The sequence below is a fragment of the Odocoileus virginianus genome, chromosome 29 (assembly GCF_023699985.2).
Source record: "Odocoileus virginianus isolate 20LAN1187 ecotype Illinois chromosome 29, Ovbor_1.2, whole genome shotgun sequence".
Classification (NCBI taxonomy): Eukaryota; Metazoa; Chordata; class Mammalia; order Artiodactyla; family Cervidae; genus Odocoileus; species Odocoileus virginianus.
The window spans coordinates 8,166,713-8,193,756 of NC_069702.1; positions in this window are offsets into that span (position 1 = coordinate 8,166,713).

Genomic DNA, 27,044 nt, shown 5'->3' on the forward strand with positions numbered 1-27,044 from the left:
TTCACTGAAGAATGAGGTTTAAACTACAAGTGGCATTTTTATAAAATCTTCCTTAAACTTATTCATAAGAGTACACAAATGATAGGGTTTTTTCCAAGGTGAGAGCAATGAAGTGTTTGAAGAGCAAAAGCTGACTTTACCATAAAAAAGGTGAATCTGGTCCACTCACAGTTATACCTAATAAGAAAGTTATTTACATGATGTAAAAATTAACAAGCTCTGTGATCTCATGAAGCCAATTTACTTCCCCGAAACTAAAGTTGAATTAGATGACCTCTAGGCTTCTGCCCAGCACACTATTTTATCACAAATGAAAAGAAGCCCTTGAAAAAATTTCATTTATCAATATTTGCTAAATAGCTTCATTTCTCCCCCAATTCCCTTGGGATCCATATATGATGATACTTTCTACAAAAGTTAAAAGCAAAAGGACTTCTGACTTTCTGACATCACAGTTCTGAGTTCTTTATATTGCTTTGCCCTTCGCAACACAGGAAAATGTCAAACTCCAAACTTCCAAAGCAAAAACAATTGGCAGTGAATAAGACAGACAGTGATGAGTGAGATGAGATCAGATAAAGATAGGCAAAGGTCAGATCATGTAGGACCTTGCAGATTGTTATTAAAATGCTGGATATTCTAATAAGCACCATTGTAAACCCAATTAAAAGATTTTAATTGGGGAATGGCATAAAAACTTTGCTTTTTGAAAAATCTCCACTCATTGCTGTGTGAAGGATAGAATCAAAGACAATAGAAAAAGTAGGAAAACCAGTGTGGAAATCAGCACCCTACTGTGGTGAGAAATGATCGTGACTTGAACAAGAGGGACATCAATGGATCTAAAGAGAAGTGGGCCAACTCAAAAGCATTTTGGAAGATGAATTAACAGGGCTAGGTATTAAATTTAACGTGAGCAGTGAAGGAGAGCAGGTATTAGGAATAACTCTAAGGTTTCAGACTTGAGCAACTGCTCATTTATTGAGCTGGAGAACCTTGAGAGGAAGCATATCTGGAGAAAAACCACAGCTTTCATTTTTAACTTGTTCAGTTTAAGATGCTTGTTTAAGATATTCAAGCAGATGTTAAGTTTAAGATATTCAAATAGAAAACTGTTGAGATGGCATTGACATTTGAGCCCGGACAGGAAAGGGGCTGGGAGAGGGATGAACTGAGAAATGTTAGGTATATAAAAGGTTTCTGGTGGCTGAAGGGGAGTGTAGACAGAGAAAAGTCCCAGGACTGTTACTGAAGATACTTCAACATACAGAGATTGAAAGGAAGACAATAAGCAGCCATCAGAAAAGGACCTTCTAGAAATGAAAATGCAGACAAGGAGAATGGGCTTGTGGATCCAGCAGAGGAAAGAGAGGGTGGGACACATAGAGAAAGCAGCATTGACACATATAAACTATCACATGTAAAACAGATAACTAATGGGAAGCTGCTGAATAACACAGGGAGCCCAGCCTGGTGCCTGTGATGACCTGGAGGGGGGGGGGTGGTGGTAAGGGAAAGGGAGGGAGCCTCTCGAGGGAGGGGAAATATGTATATTTATGGCTGATTTGTGTTGTTCTACAACAGTAAAGAACACAGCATTGTAAAGCAATTATCCTCCAATAAAAAAACAGGAGCTTCTAGAGGGCTGGCAAGAATACTTGGAGAGTTCAAAGTCACAGAAACTCCAACAAAAGAGCATTTCAAGGAGAAGGGGTGAGCAATAGCATGGAAGGAATTCAAAAAAGAGTTGCTGCTGCTAAGTCACTTCAGTCGTGTCTGACTCTGTGTGACCCCATAGATGGCAGCCCACCAGGCTCACAGTCCCTGGGATTCTCCAGGCAAGAACACTAGAGTAGGTTCCCATTTCCTTCTCCAATGCATGAAAGTGAAAAGTGAAAGTGAAGTCGCTCAGTCATGTCCAACTCTTAGCGACTCCATGGACTGCAGCCCACCAGGCTCCTCTGTCCATGGGATTTTCCAGGCAAGAGTACTGGAGTGGGGTGCCATTGCCTTCTCCCAAAAAAGAGTTAAATGACATCAAAAACAGTCTATTGGATTCTAAATTATGGAGACTATTTGGCAAACTTGGGAAAGAAAATGGGGGGGGAGAGGGGTAAAGGAGCAGGAAGTGGTAGACACCGTGCTGAAACGTGCTGAGAAGAGATTTAGAGGTGAGTACATGAAGCCATAAATCAAAGTGAAAGAAAGTGACGGTTGCTCAGTCATGTCCAACTCTGCGATTCCATGGACTATACAGTGCATGGAATCCTCCAGGTCAGAATACTGGAGTGGGTAGCCGTTCTCCTCCAGAGGATCTTCCAAACCCAGGGATAAAACCCAGGTCTCCAGCATTGTGGGTGGATTATTTACCAGTTGGGCCAGTAGGGAAGCCCAGGAATAACAGAGTGGGTAGCCTATCCCTTCTCCAGCAGATCTTCCGGGCCCAGGAATTGAACCAGAGTCCCCTGCAATGCAGGTGAGCTATCAGCTGCTGCTGATGCTGCTAAGTCGCTTCAGTCGTGTCTGACTCTGTGCGACCCCATAGACTGCAGCCTACCAGGCTCCCCCGTCCCTGGGATTCTCCAGGCCAGAACACTGGAGTGGGCTGCCATTTCCTTCTCCAATGCAGGAAAGTGAAAAGTGAATGTGATGTCACTCAGTCATGTCCGATTCTTCGCGAACTCATGGACTGCAGCCTACCAGCTTCCTGCGTCCATGGGATTTTCCAGGCAAGAGTACTGGAGTGGGGTGCCATTGCCTTCTCCAGAGCTACCAGGGAATCCCCTAAATTCCCTAGATGAATATGCAGTGGAGGTGATGAATATCTAGTAAAGACTGTGCCTGAAGAACTAGGGACAGAGGTCTGTAATATTGCACAAGAGGCAGCAAACTAAAGCATCCCAAAGAAAAAGAAAAGCAAGAAGGCAAAGTAGTTTATCTGAGGAGGATTTGTGAATAGCTGAAGAAAGACAAGGAGGGAAAAGCAATGGGGAGAGAAAGTTACATCCAGCTAAACACAGAGTTTCAAAGACTAGCAGGAGAGACCAGAAGCCCTTCTTCAATCAACAGTGCATAAAACTAGAGGAAAACAACGGAAGGGAAAAGACTAGAGATCTCTTCAGGAAAATGGAGCTATCAAGGGAAGCTTTCACCCAAAGATGGACACAATAAAGGACAGAAATGGTAGAGACCTAGTAGACTCTGAAGGGATCAAGAAGAGATAGAAAGAATACATGGAAGAATTGCACAAGAAAAGATCTTAATGAACTGGTTAACTATAATGGTGTGGCCTGTCACCCAGAACCAGACATTCTGGAGTGTGAAATTAAGTGGGCCTTAGGAAGCACTGCTGTCAATAAAGCTGGTGGATGCAATGGAATTCCAGCAGAGCTATTCAGAACCCTAAAGGATGATGCTGTCAAAGTGTTGCATTCAATGTGTCAGCAAATCTGGCAGACTCAGCAGTGGCCACAGGATGGGAAAGGTCAATCCTCATCCCAATTCCAAAGAAGGTTAGTGCTAAAGAATGTTCAAACTGCCAGACGATTGCACTCATCTCACATGCTAGTATGGTCATGCTTAAAATCTTGCATGCTAGGCTTCAGCGTTACATGAACCAAGAACTTCCAGATGTCTAAGCTGGGTTTAGAAAAGGTAGAGGAACCAGAGATCAAATTATCAACATCCAATGGATCATAGAGAAAGCAAGGGAATACCAGAAAATCATCTACCTCTGGTCCATCAACGATGCTAAAGCCTTTGACTGTATGGATCATAACAAACTGTGGAAAGCTCTTAAAGAGATGGGAATACCAGACCATCTTGCCTGTCTTCTGAGAAACCTGTATGTGGGTCAAGAAACAGCAGTTAGAACCCTGTATGGAAAAACTGATTGGTTCAGGATTGAGAAAGGAGTACAACAGGGCTCTCTGCTGTCACCTTATTTATTTATTTAACCAATACGTTGAGCACATCATGAGAAATGCCAGGTTGGATGGGTTACAAGCTGGAATCAAGATAGGCAGGAGAAACATGCACAACCTCAGATATTCAGACAATACCACTCTAATGGCAGAAAGCAAAGAGGAACTAAAGAGCCTCTTGATGAGAGTGAAGGAGGAGAGTGAAAGAGCTGGCTTAAAACTAAATGTTTGGGAAACGAATATGTTGTCATCCAACCCATTATTTCGTGACAAATAGAAGAGGAAAAGGTGGAAGTAGTGACAGATTTCCTCTTCTTGGACTCTAAAATCACTGCAGATGGTGACTATAGCCATGAAATCAGAAGATGATTGCTTCTTGGCAGCAAAGTGATGACAAACCCAGACAGTGTGTTGAAAAGGGGAGACATTACTCTGCCAAAAAAGGTCCATATAGTCAAGGTTATGGTCTTCCCAGGGGTCACATATGGTTGTGAGAGTTGGACCATAAATAAGACAGAGCGCCAAAGAATTGATGCCTTCAAACTGTGGTGCTGGAGAAGACTCCTAAGAGTCCCTTGGACAGCAAGGAGATCCAAGGAAGGTCAAACCAGTCTGTCTTAAGGGAAATCAACCCTGAATACTCATTGGAAGGACTGATGCTGAAGTTGAAGCTCCAGTATTTTGGTCACCTGATTCGAGGAGCCAACTCATTGGAAAAGTCCCTGATGCTGGGAATGATTGAGGGCAGAAGGAGAAGAGGGCATCAGAGGATGAGGTGGCTGGATGGCATCACTGATGCAATGGACATGAACTCAGGCAAACTTTAAGAGATGGTGAGGGACCAGGAGGTCTGGTGTGCTGCAGTCCATGGGGTCTCAAAGAGCTGGACACGAGTGGACGACTGAACGACTGAACAGCAACAAAACGTGAAGGTAGCTTGTGTATATATATTTTCCAAGAATCATACATATGGAGTGGTGCCCAGAGGCAACTAGAAGGTCAAAGCATGTTTAAAGGCTCCCAAAAAGGATCTAAAAATGAACAACTGACTGAAAGCAAGTGCTTTCCCAGTGGCTCAGTGGTAAAGAACCCACTTGCCAGTGCAGGAAACACAGGTGACAAGGGTTCAATCCTTGGGTCAGGACGAGTCCCTGGAGGAGGAAATAGCAGCCCACTCCAGTACTCTTTCCTGGGAAATCCCATGGACAGAGGAGCCTGGTGGGCTACAGTCCATGCCGTCGCAAAGAGTGGGACACGACTGAGTCACTAAGCATGCACAAAGAGCAGAAATAAACAAAAGAGTGAAAACCAGTGAAAGGAGATGGGATCTAGGCATGAGATCTGGAGTAATTTAGAAAGATTTGCCTGTCAAAAGAGGAACACAGGGCGTTGAGGGAGAGGACAGGTAGCGTGGAGCTAAGGATGGTGTGTTGACCCTTGGGGGTAGGGGTCATCACCCTTTGCAGCTTCAGAATTGCTCACACTCACCACCTCAATCCTACAACGTGAGGTCTGGAAACTTTATCCCCATTGTACATATGAGAAAACAGGTTCAGACAGATTCAAGTGATCTGATTGAAAGCTAATAAGACGTTAATAGCAGAAAGAGAATTCAAACCCAAGGCTTTCGTCTTTAAACACAGCCTCCCTCCCCCACCTCCCTCTTTCTCAGCCTGTCTCTTCCTTCATCTCTGTAATTCTCTCTCTGTCCCTATGCTTCTTAATCTGTCTCTCTCTTTTTCCTTCCTGCCTTCCTTTTCTTCTAGGAATCCCAGTCAGTTCCTTTTGCAGAATCAACCTTGGAATTAGTGTACTGAAACCCTTAGGCACCCTCTTCTCAGCCTGGATTTTACATGCTATCCAGAGACAGATTCGCCAGCAGATTAAAGCTGTGTGAAGCCTTCTTGAGTTTTATGCCTCAGTTATTCAGAGCTAGGGACCTCTCAAGTTCTGGATTTTAAAATACTCTTGTTTGGTTTTGTTTTTTTAACTTTGCAATTTTGTTGACAACTTCCATTAGAGCCCTGTTATCGCTCTGGATTGCTCCAATGTAACTGCTCTAGAGATTAAAGAATGGATTTGCCAAGGTTGGAAGCTGACTGAAGCCTCCCGAGTTCAATGCTTCACCCTAAATTCCAAACTTGTTCATGGTTCAAATTCATTTACACTTGGCAACAAAATTAACACATTCTGTTTCTTTAGAAAGACGCTTCAAATTCCCTTTTAAAAAGAGTATAAGTAGTGGACATTCAATAATTCATTCAGACAGCTTTCAGAAGAGCAAGGGTGTAAATGAATAAGAACCATACAGGTTACATTTGACTTGAAACCCACCAGAAAATAAATAAAAGACTCAGAAGCTAGTCTGAAATTTCATAAACCTTAAACACACTGAGTTCCAACCACCTCATTAATATAAAATAATACATTAGTCCAAGTCACTTTGGATGCTCAAGTGGAAAACTTTGGGATAAATAAATTATTTGTGTGAAAAGATATCTGCTTCATTGCACTAAATGGTACCCTTATGGCCCAAAGTGTTAATGATGCTTCCAGCTGCCTCTAATGGCGTGCACTAAAATCACACTGTTGTTTAAATAAAGATAGAGAGCTAGTACTGGTGCTGGGAATCGCATGGCAGATGGGAAAGAACCTGCACAGATTTAGAGTTAGATGTGGGTTCCAATCCTGAATCTGCTGTATTCTGGCAACCCTTTAGAAAAAGTTGGCCAACTCCTGCTTTAGACCCACAATTTTGGTTATCACAAGTCTACTTTGTTACCAGATCACTACATCATGTAATCTCTCAACCATCAAGTGGAAACCCAGCACCGGGAGACTAGGAGCATGGGGACCTAAGCACACAGGTGGGCAGATTCGGGCTAGGGTTCCACATGACTTCCTATTAGCTGTATGATATAGGCCACCTCTCTGAATCTCAGTACACATGTAAAATAATCATTCTCATCTGTACACATGTAAAATAATAATATTTTCCATATATGATGTTGTGAGGATGAAATGAGGTGACATATGAGATTATATATGGACTTCTCAGGTGGCTCAGTGGTGAAGAATCCACCTGCCAATGCAGTCGCTGCAGCTTCGATCCCTGGGTCGGGAAGATCCAAATGTCAACCCACTCCAGTATTCTTGCCTGGGAAATCTGATGGACAGAGGAGCCTGGCAGGCTACAGTCCATGGGGTCGTAAAGAGTCAGATACAACTAGCTACTAAACACACATACAGATGCATGAGATTTTATAACCTCATTGTGAGAGTGTGTGACACATTGTGACTTTTTTGTTGTTATTTTAGAACATAATTTATTGGAGATTCAATATGTTTTTTTTAATTTAGTTATTTTTAGCTGGAGGATAATTGCTTTGCCATGTTGTGTTGGTTTCTGTCATAAATCAACAAGAACCAGCCGTAGGTATATGTATGTCCACTCCCTCTTCAACCTCCCTCCCACCCCTTCCAACTCCTCTAGGTTGTCACAGCACCGGCCTGAGCTCCCCTCATCAAACAGCAAATTCCCACTGGCTCTCTATTTTCCATACAGTGAGATATATGTTTCAGTGCTACTCTCAGCTCATCCCCAGCTCCCCCACTGTCCATAAGTCTGTACTCTGCATCTGAGAGACACAAGGTGGTTGTTCAAGATAATTTAACTATGATTTTTTTGTGATTAATTGTCTACTATTTATTAATAGCTCCTGTTGAAAACCTGGCTAAAAAGAGGAGAGTTTTATGGGTGATCCATCTTTTCCCTCCAGGTCACTGTTCTTCACATTTGATTCAGAATCATCTGGAATAGCTGTTAAAAAAAGTGGGGGCAGGTTTCTGTGCCCACCTAAAGCTACTGAATCAGACCCTCTGTGGCCGGGGAGCTGGAATATGCATTTTATAAGCTCCCTCGGTAATTCCCTATGCCTGATGAGATTTGAGAGCTGCTGCTCTGGGTTTGTGGGCTTCCCGGGTTGTAAAGACTAGTTGTAAAGGACCCACTTACCAATGCAGGTTAGACATAAGAGATGAGGGTTCGATCCCTGAGTCAGGAAGATCCCCTGGAGGAAGGTGTGGCAACCCACTCCAGTATTCTTGCCTGGAGAATCCCATGGACAGAGGAGCCTGGCAAGCTACAGTTGAGGGAGTTGCAAAGAATCAGACACGACTGCAGAGGCTTAGCATGTGCACTCTGAGTTTCTGCTTCTCAAACTAGGGAATGAAGCAATTCCTGCAGGGGAACACAGGTCCCCCGCGCTGTGCAGTGCTTAGCCACTGAGTCGTGTTGGACTCTGCGACACCATGGACTATAACCCGCCAGATCCCTCTGCCCAAGGGGATTCTCCAGGCAAGATACTGGAGTGGGTTGCCATGCCCCGCTCCGGGGGATCTTCCCAACCCAGGGATGGAACCCAGGTCTCCTGCATCGCAGACAGATTCTTTACTGTCTGGGCCACCAGGGAAGGTCCCCTGTGAAAACCTCTAATTCCAATATTTTGGGTTAATTTTTAATGACCACAGAAATTTAACAACATGATTTGGAATTGATCTAAGTGCTAGAGTTTAGTAGGAAGTTAAAAGATACATTCAGGTTTAAAGTTGTTGATTTCAAATGCTCTAAGTTATGGCTTATACGTGGAATTCTAAAAAAATAAAACAAGCAAATTAATATACTAAATCATATGCAGACACAGATATAGAGAAGAAATTAGTGCTTACCAGTGGAGAGAGGGAACCAGAGAGGGGAAAAATAAAGGTAGGTGATTCCGAGGTACAAGCTATTATGTATGAAATAAATAAGCTACATATTTGGTGTAGCACTAGTAATGTAGCCAATTTTCTACAATAACTTTAAATGAAATGTAATCTATAAACATGTTGAATCACTATATTGAAACTAATAAAATATGTTCACCAGGCTCTTCTGTCCATGGAACTGTCCAGGCAATAATACTGGAGTGGGTAGCCATTCCCTCTTCCAGGGCATCTTCCCTGCCCAGGGACTGAACCCCTGACTCCCGCATTGGCAGGTGGATTCTTTACCACTGAGCCTCCTGGGAAGCCCTTTATTGACTTCGGGCTTGCCTAGGAGCTCAGTTGCTAAAGAATCTGCCTCCAATGCAAGAGACCCCTGTTTGATTCCTGGGTCGGGAAGTTCCCCTGGAGAAGGGACAGGTTACCCACTCCAGTATTCTTGGGCTTCCCTGCTGGCTCAGCTGGTGAAGAATCGGCCTGCAATGCGGGAGACCTGAGTTCTATCCCTGGGTTGGGAAGATTCCCCTGGAGAAGGGAATGGTTACCCACTCCAGTATTCTGGCCTGGAGAATTCCATGGATTGTATAGTCCATGGGGTTGCAAAGAGTCGTACATGGCTGAGCAACTTTCACTTTCACTTTTCAGTGCTAAAAATTCCCACATGACCCTCTCTCTTCAATCAAAGTATAGCGTGCTTCTGTGAAAAGAGCAAGGCGAGTACTCAAAGGTTTGAGAAAGATTGAGGGCACGAAGAGAAGGGGGCAACAGAGGATGAGATGGTTGGATGGCATCACTGACTTGATGGACATGAGTTTGAGCAAGCTCCAGGAGTTAGTGGAGGACAGGGAAGCCTGGTGTGCTGCAGTTCACTGGATCGCAAAGAGTCAGACACGACTTACCATCTGAACAACAGCAACAAATACTCAACAGTCACGAAGAGGCACCAGGACCTGGGCATTTCCAACCCTGTCATGCCCCACCTCAATCCACAGGAGCTTCAAGACACAGTGAGAAACAAGATCAGGAGCTGGGGTGGGGCTTGTGGACTAACAGAAAAGAGGAACAGGGCAAGAATCCAGAACTACTTCCATTTGAAGGATGATTCACATTTCAGGGTCAAAGTGACAATGTGACAAAAGATGACCAGACAGACCTCCAGGCCTGTCTCTAAGCTGGAGGCCTTGTCTTGGCTGGATCTCTGCTGAGAGAGGAAAAGGAGAAAAGCAAAGACCCAAGGCAGGAGAGAAGTACTTCGAAAAGCATCCCTGTTGTAGGGGGAAGAGAATTCCTCAGAACATTTAACTCTAAATTCTGGACCCGCACCTTAGTAGCCTTGTGATCTTAGAAAAGCATCCTTAGCCAGTTCTCAAAGCCTCAGGTTCCTAATCTATAAAAACCACAGGGTTATACTCAGGATTTAATGATGCATGTGACCTTACTTAGTGGTTTAAGGCACACTATGTAAATATAACAAGACCAGCCAGTCCCCCAATCCTTCCTAGGTCCGAGGGCAGACAGGTAAGATGTAAAACCTGGGAGCTTTATTTTTCTCCAAGCTCTAAAGGTCCTTCTCCAGCTTTCAGATGAGATATTGAATCAGGAAACTGCTCTCCAAATCACACCATATCTATTCCAGCAATCCCCATGCCGCACGAATTGTCTAAACCAATAAATACAGCTGGCCTGTAGGCCAGGCAGTAAATTCACTTCCTTGTGCTAGAGACTCTTGGCTGCAGGGTAAAATAATGCAATGCTGCGATTCCCACACCTACGCATGAGACTGATCCAGAACCTTCTGCTCTATTCCAGGCGGGTTGTGCTCAGTGGTGCTGTCTGCTCAGACTCCCCAGCTGACCGTTCGGATGGCTGCAGCCACCTGGACGTGGACAGAAGGAGGGGCGTGGTGAGGGGCATGGGCTCTGGAGCCAAACTCAGCCTCGATCGAGACTTGAGTCTAGGCCACGCATTTTAAGTTCTCTGTGCCTCTGCCCATGTGTTCCTTTTCTACAGCTCCCACAACCAGGTGACTTAAAAGACTGATAATCACCAGTCCAAGTTTGATGTGTGAAACGGGGCACTCAAAGCCAGTGCACTGGGACAACCCAGAGGGATGGGATGGGGGATTAACTAAAATCCAGTATGATTTCATCTCCACATTCTTAACTAAATACATCGACAAAACCCCCTGTTTTCAAATAAAGTCACATTGAAGGTTCTGGATGGACCTGAATTTGGGGAGCACTGTTCAGCCCACTATGCTCCCCTCATCTGCAAAATTGAAAAAAAAAAAAAAATAACCTGTAGGCACCTACCTTACCAGATGCTGTAATAAATGAGACAATACACATAGGAGACTGCTTCCTGTGGTGTCCAGTATAAAGGAAACACCCAATCAACATGTTCACCCACGGCTGATCCATGTCAATATGTGGCAAAAACCACCACAATAATGTAAAGTAATTAGCCTCCAAATTAAAATTTTTTTAAAAAGACTGATAAGCATAATTCTCTCATAGCTCTGGAAGCTAGAAGTCTGAAATCAGTGTCAGCAGAGCTGGCTTCCTTCCAAGGACTAGTGATGAAAACTTACTTGTGTCTTTGAATTTCTAGGAGCTCCTGGTATTCTTGGCTATATAACCGTAATCTTTTGTTAATATTTACTTTTGAAAATTTGTTTATTTGGCTGCACTGCGTCTTAGTTGTAGCATGTGGGATCTCGTTCCCAGACCAGGGATTGAACCTGGGGCACCTGCATTGGGAGCATGGAGTCTTAACCGCTGGACCACCAGGAAATCACTGCATAACTGTCAGCTTTGCCTCCACATTTTCACACAGCCTTTGTTTTGGGTCTCTTTGTGTCCTTGCTTCTCTATCATGAGGATACCACTCTTGAATTAAGGGTCTACTAAAATCCAGTATGATTTCATCTCCAGATTCTTAACTAAATACATCTACAAAACCCCCTGTTTTCAAATAAAGTCACATTGAAGGTTCTGGATGGACATGAATTTTGGGGACACTGTTCAGCCCACTATGCTCCCCTCATCTGTAAAATGGAAAAAAAAAAACTCTAGACACCCACCTTACCAGATGCTGTAATACATGAGACAATACACATAGGAGACTGCTTCCTGTGATGTCCAGTATAAAGGAAACAGCCAGTCAATATGACCTATTGATAGATAGCTTTAGGTCGAGATCTATCAATAACTCACTTTCTCACCTTGGTTAGTCATGTCACCTCTCATTTCTCCATGTCTCCACTGGGTCAAGGGAAATGCTGATGCTTCAACAGCCCTGGAGTCCAGGGTCCTAGTCCAGGACTTAGACAACTTTTTCTGGGAAAGGCGAGGTAATAAATATTTTATGCTTCATGGACCGTATATGGTCTTAGAAGCAACTACTTAATTCTTCCATCACAGCGAGAAAGCAGCCATGGACAATACATGAGCCAAAGGGCATGACTGGGTTCCAGTAACATTTTATTTACAAGTCAGATGATGGGATGGATTTGGTCCTGCTTCCAGTCTCTCTCCCCTCCAGCTAACCCTCCCAGCCTCACTGTTGACTTTCACAGAACATTATCTCTTGGTGTTTTTTGCCTCTTTTATGTCTAAACTTGTCACAAGTTTGTCTCTTTTTTAAGGCACCAACCACTTTCTAGCTTATTATTTACGAACACATCTGATCTCCTATCCAAGACTGTGAGTTCCCAGAGGAAGTGCTGAATGGATCTGCCCTGCATCACCTACGTGCTTTGCACAGAGTGGGTTCTGGTTAATGAACTTGGGTGATGGTGAGGTTCCAAGGGCTGCCTTCCTCCTGTTGGTTTCCAAAAATCTACTCTGAGAGAATATTGTGAACTTCCAACTTTATTCAGAGAGATTGAACATTATTCCACCAGCCATAAGGAGCCATGGCAGGTCAAAAATGACAGGCATTCGTCCATGTTTGAAGTCCTAATGAGTAAATAGTGAGAAGGTTGAACTTAGCCCAAGGAAACTCAGAGTTGATTTAGTCACCAAATGGTCGTATCTCCAGCAATCAATAACTGTCTTGAGAGTCATTGTTTTATTTTCCATTGAGATTAAAAATCTTAGGGAAGCAGTAAATCAAGTAGTTTGGACTCTAATATCAGAGATGGTTTCAGTTTTTCCTCACCACTCACTACTTTGTGACCATACAAAAATCATTTGACGTCCCTGAGACTAACTTTTCTTACCTGTGAAATAGGTATAATAAAAACATCTCCCTCATAGGTTTTTGAGAGAATTTAATAAAATGGAGGGTGCAAAGCCCTTGGCACTGAGTCTGAGAAAACTCAAACCCTGTCAAGCAGTATCATTATTAGCAGTATCGCTACTATAACTATTAAGAGTGCCAAGCAGCAGTCCTTCTCTGGAGACTTGAATGTTTAATTAGCAGCTTTACCTTTCTTCCTCAGCTTCTTGCCTGCAAGATTCTCCCAGGAATCACTGCGTGTGCATCATCACCTCTGCTAATGATACTGAATCACCACATCCTACCCAGTCTCCTATGACACCGAGGTCAGCTATGGAATGCATTACTGTCTCAGGCAGACATTTTCTCTTCAAACCCTAGTAACTTCCTGAATCTAAATTTGAATAAGCCTGAGGTCTCCTGGCTCAAAGTTGATGACCACTGCCCCATTTCGAGACCTCATTTTCTTCCAGTCAGATCTGCTTTTTTGATCAAATTATGAGCACAAGGATAATAACACTCACCCAGCATCTTGATCTCCAAAGCAATGTAAAGGCCTTCAAGTCCATCTGCCTATTCAGTGAATTTTCCATCTTTAATAAAAACAAGTTTCAGACACCAACTTCAAACGCTGATGCAGGCGAACTTGTTTCCCAGGGAGCAGGTACACTGCGTGCATGTTAATGTGCAAAAATCAGGACGGGTGGGCAGGGCGGACTTCAAAGGCATGAGATGTGGAGCGGGAAGATCAGGAGGCTCTTTAGAGATTGCTGACTGTGGGCAAGTCGTTTAACCTCAGTCTCAGTGGCCTGGTATGTAAAAATGGGGATAATACATATGCCTCACCCATGTCACAGTTTGCGGCAAGAAATAAGTCAAATAATGGTTGAGGGAATGATGGGTGGATGGTATGATTCAGCATTACTTCTCAAAGAGGTCATTTTATTCAAATTTCAGCCCTTCTGCATAAAACTGGAGGTTTGCCTCTTTCACTTCTTGAACAAACTGTGTCAAAGGTCCTGTCTGCTCTAAAGAAACAGGGGGAGAAAAACCTGTTTGTTGTATATTCACTAGGGAGTAGTATGACCTGGCACTGAGCACTTACTAAGGTTTGCATGCTATCCTAAGAGAACTTAGATAGCCTCAGAGCAGTCCTATGAATAGGCAGCGGCATTAGCTCCTTTTTAGAGATGGCACAACTGAGATACAAACATGCTTAATATCTTGCCCATGTTTACTCAGGAATGGAAGAGTCTATTTTCTTTTGGCTTAATTTTTAGTGGAATATAATCAATTTACTTCTGCTTTATTGACTATGCCAAAGCTTTTGACTGTGTGGGTCACAACAAATTGTGGAAAATTCTTCGAGACCAAGGTCCATCTAGTCAAAGCTATGGTTTTTCCAGTAGTCATGTATGGATGTGAGAGTTGGACTATAAAGAAAGCTGAGCACTGAAGAATTGATGCGTTTGAACTGTGGTGTTGGATAAGACTCTTGAGAGTCCCTTGGACAGCAAGGAGATCCAACCAGTCCATCCTAAAGGAAATGAGGCCTGAATAGTCATTGGAAGGACTGATGCTGAAGCTGAAACTCCAATATTTTTGCCACCTGATGAGAAGAACTTACTCATTTGAAAAGACCCCGATGCTGGGAAAGACCCTAATTGGGAAAGATTGAAGGCAGGAGGAGAAGGGGACAACAGAGGATTAAATGGTTGGACGGCATCACCGACTCAATGGACATGAGTTTGAGCAAGCTCCGGGAGTTGGTGATGGACAGGGAGTCCTGGCATGCTGCAGTCAATGGGGTCACAGAGTCAGACACTGAGCAACTGAACTGAACTGAACTGAATTGAGCTGATTTACAATATTGTGTCAATTTTAGGTATACAGCAAAGTGAATCAGTTATATATATATATATATAATATATATATTCATAAATACATTATATGTATTATAAATGTACATAAATATATATTATGTGTATTATAAATACATCATTATATTACATGTAATATATAAATATTATATTACATATTATTATATTATATTTAATATTACATATGCAATATATTGCTATATTATATGTAATATTATTATATTATATACTACACTGTATGTAATATATTATAATATATTATATGTAAATATGCATATTATATTGTATGTGATATTATTATATTATTATATCATATGTAATACAAATATATTATTATATTTTATATATATATAAATCAGTTTTGTATATATATAAATCCCTGGGTTGGGACGATCCTCTGGAGGAGGGCATGGAAATCCACTCCAGTATTCTTACCTGGAGGATCCCCATAGACAGAGGAGCCTGACAGGCTACAGTCCATGGGGTCACAAAGATTCAGACACTACTGAAATGACTTAGCACACAAGTATTTATGTCTTATATATATACATATATATAGAAAACAAATATATATAGTCTTTTTCAAACTATTTTCCCATATAGGATATTACAGAATATTGAGTACAGTTCTCTGTGCTATTTAGTAGATCCTTGTTATTAATAGTTATCTAGTTTATATACAGCAGTGTGTATTTATTAGTCCCAGTCTCCTAACTCATCACTTCCCCTCACAGTTCCCTTTGGTAATTTTCTTAACCAACAGGCTTCAATATTTATCCAGGACCCCCAGAGATACTTTCAAGCGAGTCTGTGAGATCAAAACTATTTTCACAGTAATACTGAAATGACTTTTTCATTCTCATTCTCTCACAAGTGTACAATGGAGTTTTCCAGATCCTACATATCACATGATATCACAACAGATTGCATGAAGAAATGAACAGGAAAATCATGCTGTCTTCTACTAAATCAGGAGAGATTTAAAAAAACATAGTACAATGCCAGTCTTTTCAATAATTTTTTTTAGTTTTGGAAAATATTGTTATTTTATTATTTTAATATTTAATGCATTTTATTGTGTTTGTAAGTTAATAACTTCATTTTTTTAAATTTTGTTTTAATTTTTGATATGGTGAAGGTCAATAGCTATTATAAATATAAGCAAAGCTCTTTGGAGTCCTCAATAGTTTTTAAGGGTATAAAGTGGCTCTGACACATAAGTCTTGGAGAACTGGGGCTTTTAGCTAGATACAACATCTCCCCTAATCTCTCACAAAAGCCATGTTTTTATTTCTAGTTTTTGATGAAGAAATTGAAGCTTAGAGAGGTCACGTTGTTGAAGGTCACACAACTCACAAAACCTTTCAGGAAGCGGGAGTTGGCCACTGTCATTTTTCTTCAGCTTACCGTGACCCTCCCCACCCTATGTGTCATCAGGCACTTCAGCTGGTGCAAATCTCTGCCAGTCAGCTGCCTCTATGCTGGGCTTCCCAGGTGGCACTAATGGTGAAGGACTCGCCTGCCAATGCAGGGAGGCATCAGAGATGCGAGTTTGAAACATCCCCTGGAGGAGGGCATGGCAACCCACTCCAGTATTCTTGCCTGGAGAATCCCATGGACAGAGGAGCCTGGCGGGCTACGGTCCATGGGGTCACAAAGAGTCAGACACGACTGAGGAAGCTTAGCACGCAAGCAGGCAGAAAAGAGCACAGAACCTAAACATTTTCAAAAAAGTCTTCTAATTTACTTCTGAAATTTTATTTATTTGAATTGGACGGGACGCACATTACTCTTATCTCTCTTCTGACCAACCAAATTTCCTACCAGATGATATCAAAAGCCATTCTGATATTGAACTCGACATGGTGCCACCACAGAGCATGGGCAACACTGCATGCCTCTTCCCACCATTCATCTCCCTGCTAATCAGAGCCTCAGTCAGGTCACAAGCCCAAGGAGAAGAATTCCCATTGGTCTAAACCAGTTGCGGTAACTTTGTTTGACCCGACAAGTAGCTAGTCTAGAAGAAGTCATGTGACTCAGTCCTGACCCGTAAGGTGAAAGGAAAATCACTTGTCTGAATTTTTAGAAAACCAACACATTTGAGGGAAAAAAATGTATAGATTTTAGACATACTACTTTTCCTACTTAACATAAACTGTGATGCCTGGAGGTTTTCTTGGAACAATGAAGTTACCAACACAAGTAAAACAACTAAAAGAATAACAGCAATCCTTATATTATTGAGCTATTGAGTTAGTACCAGATATCTTACAAGACAAATAAACCTCTATTTATTTAAGTTGTCCTTAGTCCAGTATTCAGTTACTTGAAACTAAATGCGTTTCCAACTGATGCAAAGAGCAAATTGCAGAGATATTTCTAGGCAAAAATCTCTTCACCAATAAAATTAGATCCAGGAATGATGTAGATAATGAAAGGACTTTAAAGCTACATTTGTTTATAAGAATGTATGAGAAAAAAAGAAAATGATGAGAAGAGAAATAGAAGGAATAAAAAAGAACCAATGGGATCCTCTAGACCTGAAAAAGAGAACATTTGAAATGAAATACTCACTGCATGGTATTAATAACTGATTAAACATCAGTGGAGAGAGAAAAGGTCAGTAGGCTCTGAAAACACAGCAATAGGAAGTATTTAAACTTAAGCACAAAATGAAAAAAAGGGTAGAAAAAATTAACAGAACTCCAATAACAGTAAGGGACAATATAAAAAAGTCTAATACAAATGCAACTATAGTCTGAAAAAAGAAGAAAGGCAGAAAAGAATATTTACAGAAATAAATTATTCAAATTTAATAAAAACTATAAACATACACAATCAAAAATTTCAATAAGCTTCAAGCAAAATAAAAAAAATAAAACAAAGAAATCCACCCCCATAATCAAACTGCTATACACCAGGGATAAAGAGGAAAATCTTCAAAGAAGCCATTAGTAAAAATGACACATTATATTCAGAGAAGTAAAGATAAGAATGACTACAGATTTCATATCACAAACAATACACTACAGAAGACAATAAAATATCTGTAAAGTGTTGAAAGGGGGAAAAATGTCATTCTAAATCCAGTGAAACGTCTTTCAAAAGTGAATAGTAATTTTAAATATTTTCAGATAAGCAAAAACTAGAAGAATTTAGTGAGGATATCTCGACTACAAGTAAGGTTACAGGAAGTTTTGGGGACAAAAATAAAATTATACCATATAGAAACTTGGGTCTATTCAAAGGAGTTATGAGTAGTTTAAATAATAACTATCTGTGTAAAGGAAAAAAAATTCCTCAAGGTTTAAACATTTAAAAGGAAATTGTTTACACTTTGACATAAATCACAGCAAGATTCTCTTTGACCAACCTCCTAGATTGATGGAAATAAAAGCAAAAATAAACAAATGAGACCTAATTAAACTTAAGAGCTTTTGCACAGAAAAAGAAACCATAAACAAGATAAAAAGACAACCCTCAGAATGGGAGAAAATAACTGCAAATGAAGCAACTAACAAAGAATTAATCTCCAAAGTATATAAGCAGCTCATACAGCTCAATATCAGAAAAACAAACAATCGATCAAAAAATGGGCAGAGACTTAAACAGACATTTCTCCAAAGAAGACATACAGATGGCCAATAAACACATGAAAAGATGCTCAAGGAAACTCATTATACAGTTCAGTTCAATTCAATCGCTCAGTCGTGTCCGACTCTTTGCTACCCCATAAATCGCAGCCCGCCAGGCCTTCTTGTCCATCACCAACTCTCAGAGTCTACTCGAACTCATGTCCATCGAGTTGGTGATGCCATCCACCCATCTCATCCTCTGTTGTCCCCTTCTCCTCCTGCCCCCAATCCCTCCCAGCATCAGGGTCTTTTTCAATGAGTCAACTGATTATTAGAGAAATGCAAATCAAAACTATGATGAGGTATCACGTCACACCAGTCAAAATGGCCATCATCAAAAAAAACTAGAAACAATAAATGCTGGAGAGGATGTGGAGAAATGGGAATCCTCCTGCACTGTTGGTGGGAATGTAAATCAATACATCCACTATGGATAATAGTATGGAGATTCCTCACAAGCTGGGAATAAAACTACCATAGGACCGAGCAATCCCACTACTGGGCATATACCCTGAGAAAACCACAATTCTAAAAGACAGTTGTACCCCAGTGTTCATTACAGCACTATTTACAAAAGCCAGGACATAGACGCAACCGAGATGTCCACTGACAGATAAATGATAAAGAAGCTGTTGTACATATATACGATGGAATATTACTCAGCCATTTAAAGGGACGAATTTGAGTCAGTTAGTGAGGTGGATGAACCTACATCCTGTTATACAGAGTGAAGCAAGTCAGAAAGACAAAAACAGTTCTCATACATTAACACATATACATGGAATCTAGAAAAATAATACTGATGAACCTGTTTACAGGGAAGAATTAGAGATGCAGACGTAGGGAACAGACTTGTGGATGCAGCAGGAGAAGGAGCAGAAAGGAAAAATTGAGAAAGTAGCCCTGACATATATACACTATCATGTGTGAAATAGATGACTAGTGGGAAGCTGTTATGTAATAGATATGTAATATCCATGTAATGGATGTGTAATAGTGGGAGCCCGGCCTGGCGTTCTGTGATGACCTAGAGGGATGGGATGGGAGAGGGGAGGGAGGCTCACAAGGGAGGAGATATATATATAATTATGACTGATCAGCATTGCATTGCTCTATGGCAGAAACCAGCAAAATGCTGTAAAGCAATGATCCTCCAGTTAATTTTGTTTTTATTTTAAAAGGAAATTATTTAAAGAAATAAGTGAAAAAAGTGCAGTATTGATTGATTGACTGATTATAACAATAGTACTGTGCCTGGGGAGAAGAAAAGCAGACTGTTACGTCTTACATTAGAAAATTAAAAGGATATAAAACACTACACAATGCAGACATTGGCAATAAGAAAACTGGGTGACTAGATAAGCATCAGACAAAATGGGCTTCAGGACAAAGAATATTACCAGTGATAAAGAGGGACATCTCAATGTAATGAAAAGATTTAACTTATTTAATTTAAAGAAGACCTCACGATTCTAAATGTATAGGAGCCTCACAATCCTAAATCCTGAGTAACAAAGTTTCAAAATACATGAAGTAAAAACTGATATAACTAAAGGAGAAACCAGCCGATCTTAAGTATATTTTGAGATTTCAACAGTCTTCTTCTAGTAGTTGATGATAAATCAAATGGAATAAAGTCTAATAGAAGGCTTAAACAGAATTTACCCCCAATTTGATCTAACTGACATTTATAGCACAAGTTACCACACAACAGAAGATAGATAATTTTCATGTGTGCTTAGAAATTCACTGAGATATACCACCCACTGTGTCATTAAAAGCCTCAATACATTTTAAAGGATGGACACCATACACTCTGTTTTCTTTGACTAGGACAGAATCAAACTAAAGTTCAAAAGTTGAAAAATATCAGGAAAATCCAAATATATAATACTTTTTTTTTCAAAGAAAACTTGAAACAAGGAAAACCAGAAGCTACTTCAAAGTGAATGAAAAGTACTGCATCAAAATTTGAGAGATGCAAATAAAGCCTTGCTTAGACAAAAATTTATCATCAGATGCTTACATTGTCAATTTTTTTAACATATCCAAGATAGTTAGCTAAGCTAATAGATAAAAAATAAGAACTGAAATCCAAGGTAATAGAAAGGAAGTAATCAAAAGTTTAAATCAATGAAATAAGAAGCCAAAAATAGAGAAAAATCACCATAAGCTGCTTGTTTAAAAAGATCCATATAAATGAATCTCTAGCTATACTGATCAAGAAAAAAGATATAACGATATCATGTAATCTGCCATACAAACAGAGTGAAGCCAGAAAATGATCAACTCAATAGCTGTAATAGAAAGCACACAAACAAGTGGAATGTTTAAAAAGTGGGAGGAAAAAAGATGTATCATGCATGTGGCAAGCAGAACATTGTAGTGGCTACACTGAGATCAGACAAAATAGACCAAAAGAAAAATATTGTTATTAGATATAAAGAAAACTATTTTATAATATTAAAAACAGTCAGCTCATAAAGCATAACAATTTGTCATCATATACACATCCAAGACAATTCCAAAATAAATTTTTAAAAAACAGAATTAAAGAGAGAAATAACAATTCAAAAATAATATCCCCACTTTCAATAATGCATAGAGAAATAAGAAGATTTTGGAAATAGAAAACTTGAACAACTCTAACTCTATTTAACTGACATCTATAGAATGCTTCACCCAACAGTATCAAAATACACATTCTTCTTAAGCATACAATGAAGCATTCTCCAGAGTAGACCATAAGCCAATCTATAAAAGAAGCCTCAACAAATGTAAAAAGATTGAAATTATACAGAATATGATCCCTGACACAGCAGAATGAAACTGGAAATCAATCACGGAAAAATAACCTGATAAATTTACAAATATGTGGAAATTAAACAACACACTGCAAAGAACATGCCCTCGAAGCATGTTCTGTTCCAACAGTAGAACAGACCTCAGCCATTCATATCTGAGCTCTGGAGTCAGACAGAGTTCCCCTCCTTGCCCTTCCATATCCAAGCTGAGTGACTCTGAACAAGTTCCCCAAGCGTCTCTACCTCCATTTCTGAAATGGTAGAGCCTGCCACTTGGGCTTGTTCTGAGAAGCACAGTGTCTGGGCCATACCTAGAGCCCATTAAATGTTAGTTTTACGAATAATGCCTCAAAGGACAGCTACTGATATGCACAATCACCCCAGATTCCTCCCACTATCCAAGAGTATGGTTCAACATCTCCATTTTGGAAAATCTTTGGTCTGCTCTTCTGATTTTGAGTTTTGGCCTTGTACCTGGCTCCACCCTTTCTGCTCCTTCTAAGGTTTTGGCTTGTCCTGTAGTTTAGTTGTTGCTTATATGCTAAGTCATGTCTGACTCTTTTGAGACCCCATGCACTGCAGCCCACCAGGCTCCTCTGTCCATGGGATTGCCCAGGCAAGAATACTGGAGTGGGTTGCCATTTCCTCCTCCAGGCAATCTTCTCAACCCAGGGATCGAACTCTTTCATCTCCTGCATCAGCAGGCAGAATCTCTACCACTGAGCCACCAGGGAAGCCCCTATCATCTAGACCCAACATCAGAACTCTGCTGGGTCTGCCCAGGATCCTGCTTCAAAGGAAGAGATACTGATAATGTAGATAAACCTCCCAGACTCTGAAAAGCCCTAGTCCCCAGGGCTTTGTCCAGTTGTCATGCCTTGGCAAGCACCATGCAGAGATGCAATTGTGCCACTAGCAGGCCTGGGTGAGTCCAAGGACACACCTCCTTCAAACACAGGAAAGGCCACGTCGGGATGGATAACCAACTGACTCCCACAGACAGTGGCTGTGAGAGACACCTCGGGGAATCAAGACTTCAGCTGCTGAGATGAGCAGTTTCCAAGCTGAGAGTTTGCGGAGATAATTTTGTGCACAGAACTGCTGCTGGCTTCTGCTCTGCTAGTCCTGAGTAGCAAACGAGCAAGAGCTTGCCTACAATGGTGATTCCCAGCTGGAGGAACCTCTGCCTCTCAGAGGACATTCAGAAATGTCAGGAGGCAGTTTTGGTTTTCACAGCTGAAGGAGGGGGTACCACTGGCTTCCCGTGCTTAGAGGCTAGAGATGTTTCTAAACATCCCGGAGTACAGAGAATAGCTCTATATGGTGCAGAATTAGCCAGGCAAAAATCTCAAAAGTGCCTCAACTGAGAAGCCCTGTTCTACAAGAAAGGACGAGAATCATTTCCATGGCAGTCACAGAGCACTGTGACTCTGTGACCATAACCAGACCCCGATCTGGTTGACCAGCCTCACTATTGATGATGCTCATTTGTTAAGAGCATAAACATCTGAGTCCAGATTCAAGCTGCCCCACTTACCAGCTTAAGCAAGATCTTTCAGTCTACGTGCTTCTGTTTCCTCATCTGTAAAATGAGGAATAAGTAAAATTCCTCTCACGGGACTTGCCTGGTGGTAGAGTGAATAGGAATCCTCCTGCCAGTGAAGGGAACACTAGTTCGATCCCTGGTCCCTGAAGATCCCACATGCCACAGAGCAACTAAGCCCCTGCGTCACAATTACTGAGTCACTCCCTGGGGTCCTAACACTGCAAATACTGACAGCCTGGGCATCTACGGCCTGTGTTCTGCAGCAAGAGAAGCTACCAAGATAAGAAGCCCGCACACCACAACAAAGAGTGGCCCCGCTTGCCGCAACTAGAGAAAGCCCACAGGCAGCAATGAAGACCCAGAACAGTCAAAAATAAATAAATTAATTATATTTTTAAAATTTTCTCAAAATATAATTAATTTATTTATTTGTATATTACCAAGGGTGAAACAGATCACTAGCCCAGGTTGGATGCCTGAGACAAGTGCTCGGACCTGGTGCACTGGGAAGACCCAGAGGGAGCAGGTAGAGAGGGAGGTGGGAGGGGGGATCGGGATGGGGAACACATGTGGATCCATGGCTGATTCATGTCAATGTATGACAAAACCCACTACAATATTGTAAAGTAATTAGCCTCCAACTAATAAAAATAAATGAAAAAAAAAAAAGATTCCTGCTCAGTACCCAGTACTATGTACAAAATGCTTTTTATAGCAGGAAAAAAAAATTGTCTCACAAAAATTGTCTTGTTTAAGGGTTAAATAAACTACATGAAATAATCCATGTAAATTGCTTTGTTTGTTAAGTACCTAGCACTGCATTTGAATCGGATCTAATGAGGTGGATAAACCTAGAGTCTATTAGAGTGCAGTAAGTTAAAAAAGAAAAACAGATATTGCATATTAAGGCATATATATATATATATATGGAATCTAGAGAGATGGTACTGATGAAACCATCTGCAGGGCAGCAATGGAGATGCAGACATAGGGAACAGACTGTGGACACAGTGGGGGAAGGAGCGTGCATGCTAAATCGCTGCAGTCATGTCCAGCTCTTGCGACCCTATGGACTGTATCCAGTCAGGCTCCTCTGTGTGTGGGATTTCCCAGGTGAGAATACTGGAACGGGCTGCCATGCCCTCTTCCAGGAGAATCTTCCTGACCCAGGTATCAAACCAGGTCTCTTACGTTTACCTGTACTGGCCGGTGGGTTCTTTACCACTTGGAGAAGGAAATGGCAATGCACTCCAGTACTCTTGCCTGGAAAATCCCATGGACAGAGGAGCCTGGTAGGCTACAGCCCCTGGGGTCATAAAGAGTCGGACATGGCTAGCTAGCGACTTCAATTTCCTTTCCTTTCCTTTCTTTACCACTAGTGCCACCTGTGAAGCTCAGAGGGAAGAAGTGGGTGGGATAAATAGGGACAGTAGCATTGAAATATACACATTGTCATGTGTAAAATTATATAGCCAGGGGGAGTTTGCTGTATTTGCCGTATGACTCGATTCCTATATGACAAGTTCTGTGACAGCCTTGGGGGGAGAATGGGGTGGGGGAGGGAAGTTCATGAGGGAGGGGACATATGTATACCTATGGCTGATTCATGCTGATGTATGGCAGAAACCACACAATATCATAAAGCAATTATCCTCCAGTTAAAAATAAATAATTTTTTAAAGAGAAAAACTAAAAAAAAAAAGTACCTAGCACTTAAGAAACAGTGTTGAGTATGATTTTCTTTACTGCTGTTTTATTCTTGAGGACTCTACGTTGTTGCCATGCTACCAGCTAAGCCCTTTGCCCTTTCATCATCCCCCCTGCAATCATTCTTGTCCTTCCTCAAAGATAAGTTCAAACACTGGTTCCTCTTGGAAACCTTCTCAGACATGAATCGGGGATCCATCAGCCCCTGCTCTGAGCTCTCTGGCGTGTCATTCACTCCTGTGTCCACCTTGATTACTACCCGTATGTCAGTTCCTAAATGGCAGAGAATGCATTCCACCACCCCGTGTGCCCTGGCTCAAGCTACAGTAAATATCCATTAAATTGAATTTCAATCTGCTTTTATCACAGTTGTCTGCATTTTTTTTTGTCCCTTACCAGCCTGAAAGAACTTCCTTATTCACTCATTTTGTTGTTCAGTCACTAAATCATGTCCAGCTCTTTGTGATCCCATGGGCTGCAGCATGCCAGGCTGCCCTTCCCTTCACTATCTCCCAGAGTTTGCCCAAATTCATGTCCATTGAGTCACTGATTCTATCTAACCATATCATCCTCTGCCATCCCCTTCTCCTCCTGTCCTCAATCTTTCCCAGCATCAAGGTCTTTTCCAATTAGTCAGCTCTCTGTATCAGGTGGCCAAGTATTGGAGCTTCACTTCAGCATCAGTCCTTCCAGTGAATATTCAAGGTTGATTTCCTTTAGGACTGACTGGATTGATCTCCTATATTATGTGAATAATGGGCCTTCCCAGGTGGCACTAGTGGTAAAGAACCCACCTGCCAATACAGGGGACATAAGAGACGCGGGTTCAATCCCTGGGTCAGGAAGATCCCCTGGAGGAGGGCATGGCAACCCACTTCAGTATTCTTGCCTGGAGAATCCCATGGACAAAGGAGCCTGGCAGGCTGCAGTTGCAAAGAGTCAAACAGGACTGAAGCGATTTAGCACACATACAATCTCTGTGTGAATAATAACCCCAAAAACAGGCCAAGGTCTTCTCCAGTGGAGACTGTTTGATGGGAGCTGACTGTGGATCCAAGAATTTGCAAGACATTCTATGAGATGTAACTGGGAGCAGAGAGGGTGGAGCTGCAATGTAGACACTGATGAGGAGGAATTGATGAGGAATTAAGGAGGAAAGAAGACTCTTCCCACTTCATATCCAAGGGGCAGAAATGGTAGTCATTTCTCATAGCAAAGGATCTCATTGGTCAGACACTGTGTGAACATTTCCTATAAACTATCTTCTTAATTGTTTTCATGAAGAAGATAACAAAATTATCTCATTTGTTATAATTACTTGACCAGTGTCACACAGCAAAGATGACCTCCAGATAGGTCTGACTGACCCAATATTTGTACTTTTAACCACTATGATTTACTCTTGTTTCTCAAAGATAACTCAATTGACATCATTCAAAGGAGAGTACAAAGATATGGTGACAAATTTCACAAACTCTTTAGAAACGCAATAGCAGTTAAAACTGACAGCTGAGGAGAAAAAAAGAAAAAAACCAGAAAAGAAAAAAAAATAGACAACTGAATGTTTTTAAAGATTTTTGTTTATCTAACAGCATAAACCATTCTTCAAAAGAAAACTTAAAAGCAAGTCTGTTTTGTCTCACAGATATGGAAAGCAAATTTATGGTTACCAAAGGCGAGGGACAAATTAGAGTTATGGGATTAACAGATATAAACAACTCTACATAAAATAGGTAAGCAGTAAGGATATAGTGTATAACACAGGGAATTATAACAATTATCTTGTAATAACCTATAATAGAATATATGCTGCAAACATTCTGAATCACTGTGCTGAACACCTGAAATGAGCGCAATATAATAAATCAAGTGTACTTCAATTTAAAAAGAAACAAACAATACATGAGTCTGTTTCATAGAAGATAAAACACAGAACAGAGCTAGGAGGTGGGGACACCTCCGCAGTCACACGCACCTGTCTCCCCCTCCCTACTCCAAGAGCTCTTAAAGGAAGCCTGAGGAACCAGCTGACCCCACCTTAGGCTTTGAATCTGTGGAATAGAGACTCAGAAACAGGAAATGATTTGCTAAATCCACTCAGCTCAAACATGGCAGAACCAAGAATTCTAGGTCTCCTGGCTCTGAATTCAAAGCTCTTTAGATTTTTGTTTGAATATTTTAATGCCTTATTTATGATAACTAGATGTTCTTACTGAGAAATGCAGAGAACCAAATAATACCACCCCCCCAAAATCACAAAGGACTAGTGTTTCTCGTTTGAGATGATGCCTTGAGTTACAAGATACATCCAAATTTGAAATGTTAAAAATTCTGGCCCTCAGGATCAATGAAAGGTAGCATTTATATATCCAGAGGATGTTTGGTTTTCTGAATTTTGATGGAAGACACTTCTATTGGTTTCTCCCTTCATCCTTCAGTGCTCTTCTTCCTAAGATAGTGGTGTTGTTTGGGTTAAAATCTCCTTTGGAATTTAGTTACAGTTACAGAAACACTAGCTAGAAAAATGTGGATATGCACTGGCACAGTTTGAGACGCAAGGC